The sequence below is a fragment of the Dendrobates tinctorius genome, unplaced genomic scaffold (assembly GCF_039654945.1).
Source record: "Dendrobates tinctorius isolate UK_male_01 unplaced genomic scaffold, ASM3965494v1 ptg000143l, whole genome shotgun sequence".
In the NCBI taxonomy this organism is placed as follows: Eukaryota; Metazoa; Chordata; class Amphibia; order Anura; family Dendrobatidae; genus Dendrobates; species Dendrobates tinctorius.
Window position 1 is genome coordinate 2,045,260 of NW_027361810.1, and position 11,084 is coordinate 2,056,343.

Here is an 11,084-nt window from a genome sequence, read left to right on the forward strand (position 1 = left end):
GGTATGTAAACTTTTGATCAGGGTCATTTGGATGTTTTGCCTTGTCATTGTGATTTAAAAAGAGAAAACACAGTAGTTTGATAATAACTAGCTTCACCCAACCAATAACCATGAGTGGAGAAAAAGTTTTGGTGTCATCATTCATATTTTCTGGAAAAAGGCCAAGAAAGCAAAAATTCTGCCAGGGTATGTAAACTTTTAAGCACAACTGTATGTCCGGTGTGTGTGTATATGTACGATGTATGCATGATTAATCGAATTTTGGATAACTTGCTGATCACTGGGGATTCGACCACTGAGCCCCCCAGAGATTCTGAGAACAGGGCTCTGCAGTCTCATCCTGGATGGAGCAGTGTTTTGTGTGCTTGGCCTCTGCTCTATTCATTATCTATAGAGCTGGTGAGTGCTGCGCTCGACTATTTCCATCAGTTCCATATAGGTACGGACTGGGGACGAAATTCAGACCTGGCATTTGAAATCACACAGGCCCGTGTTTTCTCTGGCCTCATGTACCAGATGGGATATATTACTAATACTACCCTGAATGGAGAAAAGCAAGATTTACTTCAAGACCAATATTTCTAATGATACCCATGGCTGCTGGGGTAAGTGACTGAGTCAGTGACTTTGTGTTCCATCACAACTCTTAACAGTATGGGTGTCTTGAGAACACTGATTCTGTTAACGTAGCAGACAAGGCGGCCCACGACCAGACAGGCCCTTCTGGCATTCGCCAGATGGCCAGTCCGGCCCTGGTTCCATAGACAATGAATAGAGTAACATAGTAACATAGTAATTAAGGTTGAAGGGAGACTTTAAGTCCATCTAGTTCAACCCATATCCTATCCTAACTTGCCCTAACATGTTGATCCAGAGGAAGGCAAAAAAACCCCATGTGGCAACAGTAAGCTTCACATTGGGGAAAAAAATTCCTTCCCGACTCCACATACGGCAATCAGACTGGCTCCCTGGATCAACGCAATATTAAGGAGACTAGTGTATATACCCTGTAATATTATACTTTTCAAGAAAGGCATCCAGTCCCTTCTTAAATTTTAGTAGTGAATCACTCATTACAACATCATATGGCAGAGAGTTCCATAGTCTCACTGCTCTTACAGTAAAGAATCCGCGTCTGTGAGTATGCTTAAACCTTCTTTCCTCCAGACGTAGAGGATGCCCCCTTGTCCCCGTCACAGGTCTAAGAGTAAAAAGATCATTAGAAAGGTCTTTGTATTGTCCCCGCATATATTTATACATTGTAATAAGATCACCCCTAAGCCTTCGATTCTCCAAACTAAATAACCCCAAGTGTAATAACCTGTCTTGGTATTGCAGACCCCCTAGTTCCCTAATAACCTTGGTCGCTCTTCTCTGCACCCGCTCCAGTTCAGCTATGTCTTTCTTATACACCGGAGACCAGAACTGTACACAGTATTCTAAGTGTGGTCGCACTAGTGACTTATATAGAGGTAAAATTATGTTCTCCTCATGAGCATCTATGCCTCTTTTAATGCATCCCATTATTTGATTTGCCTTTGCAGCAGCTGCTTGACTCTGGCCACTAAATGTGAGTTTGTCGTCCACCCATACACCCAGGTCTTTTTCAGTGACTGTTTTGCCCAGTGTTTTACAATTAAGCACATAATTATACAACTTGTTCGTTCTACCCAAGTGCATGACCTTACATTTATCCCCATTAAAGCTCATTTGCCATTTATCAGCCCAAGCTTCTAGTTTACATAAATCCTCCTGTAATATAAAATTGTCCTCCTCTGTATTAATTACCCTGCAGAGTTTAGTGTCATCTGCAAATATTGAAATTCTACTCTCTATGCCCCCTACAAGGTCATTAATAAATATGTTAAAAAGAAGCGGGCCCAAAACTGACCCCTGTGGTACCCCACTGCAGTAGATACCAGATGTTACAGATACCAGACATAATGAAATATATACATGTTCGGGCTCTGCCGGTTCAAGGAGTTATCACGTAACCAGGAGGATGTGCTCTGCACACTTGCTGTCATGTGTCGACTAGCATATCAGCTGTGTCTGCAGTGTTCTATTCACTGACAGCGACACTAGTTGTCACCTGACTGCAAGTCTGACTGCGCTGGAGCCAGCAGAATCGAATGTTAACGGAGATATATCAGTGAAAAAATAAAAATATATACAGCTCTTGCAAAAATTAAGAGACCACTGCAAAATGTTCAGCTTGTCTGATTTTTCTCTTTATATTTTTGAGTAAAATGTAAATTGTTCTTTTATTCTATAAACTTCTGACATGTCGTCTCTGAATTTCCAAGCACTAAATTTTGTATTTATTTTCAGAAAGTGAGAAATGGTCAAAACAACAAAAAAATGCAGACCTCAAATAATGCAAAGAAAACAAGTTCATAATCATTTAGAAACAACAATACTAATGATTTACCTCAGGAAGAGTTCAGAAATCAATATTTTGAGGAATAACCATGATTTTTAATCCCAGCTTTCATGCGTCTTGGCTGCTTTCCTCCAGTCTTTCACACTGCTTTTGGGTGACCTTATGCCACTCCTGGTACAAAAATTTAAGCAGTTCTTCTTTGAAGGCTTGTCACTATCCATCTTCCTCTTGATTACATTCCAGAGGTTTTCAATGGGGTTCAGGTCGGGAGATTGGGCGGCCACGACAGGGATTTGATGTGGTGGTCCTTCATCCACACATTGATTGATCTAGCTGTGTGGCATGGTGGTGCATTGTCCTGCTGGAAACACCAGTCCTCAGATGGGGAATTTTGCCTGAGCAGAACGAATCAACTTTTTCCAGGATAACTTTGTATGCGGTTTGGATTCATACGTTCTTCACAAAAATTAACCTGCCCAATTCCAGCCTTGCTGAAGCATCCCCAGATCATCACCGATCCTCCACCAAATTTCACAGTGGGTGCAAGACACTGTGGCTTGTACGCCTCTCCAGGTCTCTGACTAACCATTAAGACTCATCAGAGAAGACTACCTTACTCCAGTCCTCTGTGGTCCAATCCTTATGGTCTTTGGCAAACTTCACTCCAGCTGCCATTTGCCATTTCTTTTGTAGGTCACTTGATTTCATCCTGCAGTTTCTGAGTGACATTCGAATAAGATGACGGTCATCCCGGTCAGTGGAGAGTCGTTTTCGCCCTCTGTCAATCTGTAGCTTTGTTGTCCCCAACATCTGCTGCTTGACCTTGTTGTAATGAACTGCCGTCTTAGAAATTTTAAGGATGGAGGCAACATGACGCTCAATGTATCCCTTTGCTAGTAAAGCCAGAATTGAGCCTTTCTTTTCCTCATTCAAGACTTTTCTTTTCATCTCCTTTTCCATGGTTAAAAGTTATTTTTTTCATTCCTTTTACTTTTGGGATATTACTAGCACTTGTTTTGCCGTCCAGCTTGTCCTATTGCAAGAGGATTGTGGACACCACAGCAGGGTATTTTATACTTTCCCTCGTTAAATAAGATTTGGTCCAGGTGATCACCTAATCAGAAGCACATTAAGTAGAATGAGGTGGACTCTGGTTGGAATTCAACTGACATTTGAATGGAATGGCTGTCAGACACGGAGAGAAAGCTGAGTTTTATAAAACGTAATATTTGCTGGAGCTCTGCGTATTTTTTTTAAGGTGTGGGGAGACCCAAATAGAACTTTTTCTATGGGGTCCTATGATTTCTATGTATGACCCTGCTTTTCAGGGCAGTAGTAATGAGAGCGATCTGGTTTGTTGTTTGTAGCCTGAGGCTCCAGGGGTACCATAACCAGATTGTCCTCAGTATTAGCAGCGTACTGGGCAGAGAGTGGGGCCCAGACACATTTCTTGCATAGGGGCCCCAAGCTGTCAGTGTCCACCCCTGATTTTCACCCGATAGTGCTGATTGGGGCGAGATCCCACATAAAATCAATCTGTTGCAGTAGAACATTCACATAGCATTTTAACCTTTTAATGAGCAGAGTCCTGAAGCCATTGTTAATGAGCAGTGAATGTTGGATTATTGCTGTGCAGATGGGATGGTTAATGGTCCAGGAAATGACTTTATAAAACCCAGTACAGAGCGTCCCAGTGCTAGGAGTAACCGGGCTAAGAATAGCTGCTCCGGGCGGAGGTGCTGAGATCAGTGGGTTGTTACTTTCCATTCTCTTGGAAGTTTGTGTGCTGTTCTGCTGACCAGGTGATGGATGACTGCAACGTTGCCTGCAGGAAAGATGATGGGGATCTCCTGGATCCATTATTAGATACAGTGGATCTGCTGGATCCATTATTAGATACGGTGTATCTAATAATGGATCCAGTGTATTTGCTTGTTTACTAGATGTCACTATAATAATATTTGTATAATATCTCAGAAGAGAAGTGTGCTGATGTTGTGAGGGACTTGCCAGTTTACATAGTGGAAGGAATAGTCTGCAGCAGCACAGAGTGTTTCAGATGTTGTGTTTTGACCTTGGGAGTGTCAGTAGTGGAAGGAATAGAGTGCAAAGCAGCAGAGAATTTCAAGAGTGTCCTGATATTTTGGGGCAGTGACCTGAGTGGTCGGTATGAAGCCCAGCATGGAATGTCTGTATCCCCCCTCCCGCTGTCCCCTCTGGGGTCCCTGCCTCTCATGTTCCACTTTCATGGACCATTATTAAGGGCTAATGATAATGTCTTTTTCCTGGAGTTGTACATTAATCTGGAAGGTTATATATTAACTGTCGTTTACCCGCCTGCCTCCGGGGCGTCCCTTTCCCTCTGGGCAGTGTGATCCATTTCAGTTTCCATCCCTCTTTAATGTTTAACACATGGCAGAACCAAAAACCGCAGAAAGCTATTACTAATCTTCCCAAGACTACTATTATCAGGGTACACGCTGAATTTTTAGGGGTGTTTTTGGGAGTAGTTCTGCTTTGAAAGAGCTGCTGAAAAAAATGCTTAAAAGACTATTCCTATTAATTTCTATTGTAAAACCGATTTGCTAGTCAGATGTTGACTGTTTTTGAGCATTTTTTTCACTTTAGATTTAAAAATTTTCTGATGTGGGGGAAAAAAAATACTACAAATAGTACAGGTTCGTTCTATTACACAAAGCATGATGGGAAAGCTCTGCAACAGAGTCACTGATCAATCACAAGGCTCCAAAAAAAGCTCCAGGAAAAAAGTCCCCAAAGGAGGAGCGTCTCCAGACATTCCTGGAAAACTCATGTTTTTCTTTGTTTTTGTTTTTTTTTTTTTAAGCTCTAGGTGCACATAACCTTATCATTATCACATGTACAGCGCTGCTCACACTTATCCCAATAGATGATGCCCTGTGGACCCCACTACCGCTGGAATACTACTATTCCTAGCATGTTCTGCACAAACTCCCACCACAACTAATTGTACAACCTTTGGATATTACAATCTGAGGAGAAAAAGTGGCCTGGTGCCATTCACTGACTATAAACATGAAAAATAATAGTATACCAACCTGTTATAAGACGTAGGAAGTCCACACCAGCTGCTCTCCATCCTGTCCACATTCTGAACGTGGTACGCACCGGCCATCCTCCGTCACAGCCATGCTCTGCACGAGCCTTCCTCCATCCTAGCCACGCTACGCACGCGGTCTGCACCGGCTGTCCTCCATCACATCCATGCTCCGCAGCGGCCTTCCTCCATCCTATCCACACTCCGGACTTGGTCCACACTGGCCATCCTCCGTCACATCCATGCTCTGCACGGGCCTTCCTCCATCCTAGCCACACTCTGAACGTGGTACGCACCGGCCATCCTCCGTCACAGCCATACTCTGCACGGGCCTTCCTCCATCCTAGCCACGCTACGCACACGGTCTGCACCGGCCGTCCTCCCATCACATCCATGCTCCGCAGCGACCTTCCTCCATCCTATCCACACTCCGGACTTGGTCCACACTGGCCATCCTCCGTCACATCCATGCTCTGCACGGGCCTTCCGCCATCCTAGCCACACTTCGAACGTGGTACGCACCGGCCATCCTCCGTCACAGCCGCCATGCTCTGCACAGACCTTCCTCCATCCCAGCAATGCTCCGCACGCGGTCTGCACCGGCCGTCCTCCATCACATCCATGCTCCACAGCGGCCTTCCTCCATCCTATCCACACTCCGGACTTATAATCATAGAATCGTAGAGTTGGAAGGGACCTCCTGGGCCATCTGGTCCATCCCCCTGCTCAAAGCAGGATTCGCTAAATCGTCCCAGTCAGATGTCTGTCCAACAGTAGTCCACACTGGCCATCCTCCGTCACATCCATGCTCTGCACAGGCCTTCCTCCATCCTAGCCACACCCCAACGTGGTACGCACCGGCCATCCTCCGTCACAGCCGCCATGCTCTGCACGGACTTTCATCCTAGCCACGCTCCGCACGTGATCTGCACCGGCCATCCTCCTCCGTCTCATCCATGCTCCGCACGGGCCTTCCTCCGTCTCATCCATGCTCCGCACGGGCCTTCCTCCGTCTCATCCATGCTCCGCACGGGCCTTCCTCCGTCTCATCCATGCTCCGCACGGGCCTTCCTCCGTCTCATCCATGCTCCGCACGGGCCTTCCTCCGTCTCATCCATGCTCCGCACGGGCCTTCCTCCGTCTCATCCATGCTCCGCACGGGCCTTCCTCCGTCTCATCCATGCTCCGCACGGGCCTTCCTCCGTCTCATCCATGCTCCGCACGGGCCTTCCTCCGTCTCATCCATGCTCCGCACGGGCCTTCCTCCGTCTCATCCATGCTCCGCACGGGCCTTCCTCCGTCTCATCCATGCTCCACACGGGCCTTCCTCCGTCTCATCCATGCTCCGCACGGGCCTTCCTCCGTCTCATCCATGCTCCGCACGGGCCTTCCTCCGTCTCATCCATGCTCCGCACCGGCCTTCCTCCGTCTCTTCCTTTGTCTCATCCATGCTCCGCACGGGCCTTCCTCCGTCTCTTCCTTTGTCTCATCCATGCTCCGCACCGGCCTTCCTCCGTCTCATCCATGCTCCGCACAGGCCTTCCTCCATCCTAGGCACGCTCTGCACGTGGTCCACCTCGGCCGTCCTCCTTGTCATCCACGCTTTGCACACACTGTGCACCGGCTGTCCTCCCTCACATCCATGCTCCATCCTAGTCACGTTTCGAAGGAAGTCCACACCAGTCGGCCTCCCTCATATCCACTCTTCACACCGGCCGGCCTCCCTCGCGTCCACGCTCCGCAACGGCCTGCCTCCCTCACGTCCACGCTCCGCATGGCCTGCCTCCCTCACGTCCACGCTCCGCACCAGCCTGCCTCCCTCACGTCCACGCTCCGCATCGGCCTGCCTCCCTCACGTCCACGCTGGCCTGCCTCCCTCACATCCACGCTCTGCGCCGGCCTGCCTCCCTCACATCCACGCTCTGCGCTGGCCTGCCTCCCTCACATCCACGCTCTGCGCCGGCCTGCCTCCCTCACATCCACGCTCCCCACCGGCCGGCCTCCCTCACATCCACGCTCCGCGCCGGCCTGCCTCCCTCACGTCCACGCTCCGCACCGGCCGGCCTCCCTCACGTCCGCGCCGGCCTGCCTCCCTCACGTCCACGCTCCGCGCCGGCCGGCCTGCCTCCCTCACGTCCACGCTCCGCGCCGACCTGCCTCCCTCACGTCCACGCTCCGCGTCGGCCTGCCTCCCTCACGTCCACTCTCCGCACCGGCCGGCCTCCCTCACATCCACGCTCCGCACCTGCCGTCCTCCCTCACGTCCACGCTCCGCACGGCCTGCCTCCCTCACGTCCACGCTCCGCACCGGCCTGCCTCCCTCACGTTCACGCTCCGCACCGGCCTGCCTCCCTCACGTCCACGCTCCGCATCGGCCTGCCTCCCTCACGTCCACGCTGGCCTGCCTCCCTCACATCCACGCTCTGCGCCGGCCTGCCTCCCTCACATCCACGCTCTGCGCCAGCCTGCCTCCCTCACATCCACGCTCCGCGCCGGCCTGCCTCCCTCACATCCACGCTCCACGCCGGCCGGCCTCCCTCACATCCACGCTCTGCGCCGGCCTGCCTCCCTCACGTCCACGCTCTGCACCGGCCGGCCTCCCTCACGTCCGCGCCGGCCTGCCTCCCTCACGTCCGCGCCGGCCTGCCTCCCTCACGTCCATGTGCCGGCCTGCCTCCCTCACGTCCACGCTCCGCGCCGGCCTGCCTCCCTCACGTCCACGCTCCGCGCCGGCCTGCCTCCCTCACGTCCACGCTCCGCGCCTGCCGTCCTCCCTCACGTCCACGCTCCGCGCCTGCCGTCCTCCCTCACGTCCACGCTCCGCACCGGCCGGTCTCCCTCACGTCCACGCTCCGCACCGGCCGGCCTCCCTCACATCCACGCTCCGCACCTGCCGTCCTCCCTCACATCCACGCTCCGCGCCGGCCTGCCTCCCTCACGTCCACGCTCCGCGCCGGCCTGCCTCCCTCACGTCCACGCTCCACACCGGCCGGCCTCCCTCACGTCCACGCTCCGCACCTGCCGTCCTCCCTCACGTCCACGCTCCCCGCCGGCCGGCCTCCCTCATATCCACGCTCCGCACCGGCCGGCCTCCCTCACGTCCTCCGCTCCTTTACATTTTCCTTTCCATTAAAATAAAATAAAATGACTCAAGGAAAGTGCAATATAAAATCTCCTAATAATCAGAATTGTGCACCATGGAAAGAATAAAAATAATAAAAAAGACAACTCGGGAAAATAAGATGAAGAAAGCGAAGAAACCGAGAACAATGTCCAATAATAAAGATTTTTATTTTATTAGATATCCAACAATATTATATATATTTATATATGTATATTTAAAATTAAAGGTAAGGGGAGGCCAATGCCAAATAAGGGCACAGCCTGGGGACAGCAATAATCACTCAATAAAAAGCACCCACAATAATATCACACAGTATAAAATGAAAGCCAAAAATATATATGAATATAATATATATGTATATATAAAAGCACATATAAAAATTGCTAGTGCGAGTGTAATAAATTTATGTGCAAACATATAATATGTGCAGGCAAGAAAAAACTGTGAAAAAATATATATAAAAACGCTAAAAAATATATAATAACTAAATATGTATTACCACACAATAAAGTGCAATGTGCCACAATTGTAAACAGGAACCGTGTGCAAAAGGAAAAATTATTTAGAATATATGTGAAAGCACAAAACGAGTGCTCAAATAATTTATAATAAATGAGCTGCCACAATTGAAGTGCAATGTGCCGCAATAGTGTAATAAATCAGAACTTATAATATACAATAAAAATAATTGTGGACAGTGTAAATACCTTTCAGCTGTTTCTGTCCCCAGGATGTGCCAGCCCCGACGCGCATTTCGGCGTACCTTCGTCAGGGGGTGGCGACATCCAGACAGGAAGAAGTTTAAATAGGGCAAAATAACCAATGAGAGCGGAGGAAGTGTATAATGACGCACGAAAGCATCGTCGGTAACCAGGCAGCCCCACGCCGTCGGCCCACGTGTATCCCCGATCGTCGCAATGCAATGATGCGGCGAACAGGGACGCAGGCACGGCGGGCGGGACTCCCGGAACCCGATGCCAGCGTGCGTACAACACTGACCGCTGTCATTGGGCTACAAGTAACACATGGTACATAGAAATATAAGGCGCTCTGTGATTGGATGGATTGGACACATGACACGTAGGTCCTGAGCGCACATAACATAAACAGAGAGATCACATGGTACATAGGTCCTATTTGATTCAAAAAAGAAAAAGAACTAAAATAAAAAATAATTAATAATACAAATACAATGCTAACATATATAATATATAATATATGGCATATGACGACATATAATAAACACCAATATATGAATAAAAATAAAATAATGATGAGTAATAATAAATAAATAGATAAATAAATATAAGGAAAAAATAAATAAAAATAAAATAAGTATAAATATAAATAAAAATAAAAGTAAATATAAATAAAAATAAAATAAGGATGATAATGAATATAAAAATAATAATAATAAATAATAAGTGTAAGAATGATAAATAATAATAGTAAATATGAAAATACTAAAATAAAAAATAATAATAATGGCAAATGAAGAAAAAATAAATAATAAAATAAGTAATGATGAAAATAATAAATGATAATTAATAATAAATAGTAATATACAATTATATACTCATCTTTCATGAAAATACATATTTGAAAGAATAATAATAAAAATTAAAATTGTAATTAATGAGACAAATAAATATTAATACATGTTTAATCAAGTTCATATATAAATTAATGGTATATTTGAAAAAAAAAAATATATAATAAATATTTATGAGAAAAAACTGAATGCATATTTAGTCAAATTCATATATAGGTTGATGCAATAGATATTTAATCATTGTCCTTTTTCCTTTTTCTTTTTTCTTTTTCTTTTTCCTTTCCTTTATCTTATATAGGTATATCAGAAGAAGAAAATGGCATCAGCATCAGTCAACTCCAAGATTCCTCGTAATAGATGAATAACACAAGGTAATTGCTGATAGAATTAGGAACTAAAAGGTGACAAATAAAGATGTATAAGCATTATATATAATCAGTACACAATAATAAAACCATGTGAATAGATAATCAAATAATAAATATATCACATACCCAACAAATAAAACTAATTAATAATATAAAATAAAGAATATAATATATATATTAAAATTTATATATTAAAAAAGATAAAAAGCTGGATGACTAGGTGGTCATAAAAAAGGGACATAACTGATATTCTCATTTAAACCTGAAGGAGATGTAGTTTTAAGAGTCCATATCCATCTTGTTTCCATCTGTGCTAATTTCTGACTAATTTGGCCACCGCGTATAGAAACCGGAATTGTATCTATACCTCTTACCCGAAACTTGCTTGAATCACAATTATGGAATTGTTTAAAGTGTCTCGGAATTGTTTTCAAGGCAGAAATGTCACTCTCAGTTTTTGCTCCATTGATTCCAATTACATGCTCTCTCACTCTTACTTTCAATTGTCTTGTGGTGAGGCCAACATAGATCTTTGAGCAGGGACATGTAGCATAATAAATTACTGCCTTTGTCTCACAATT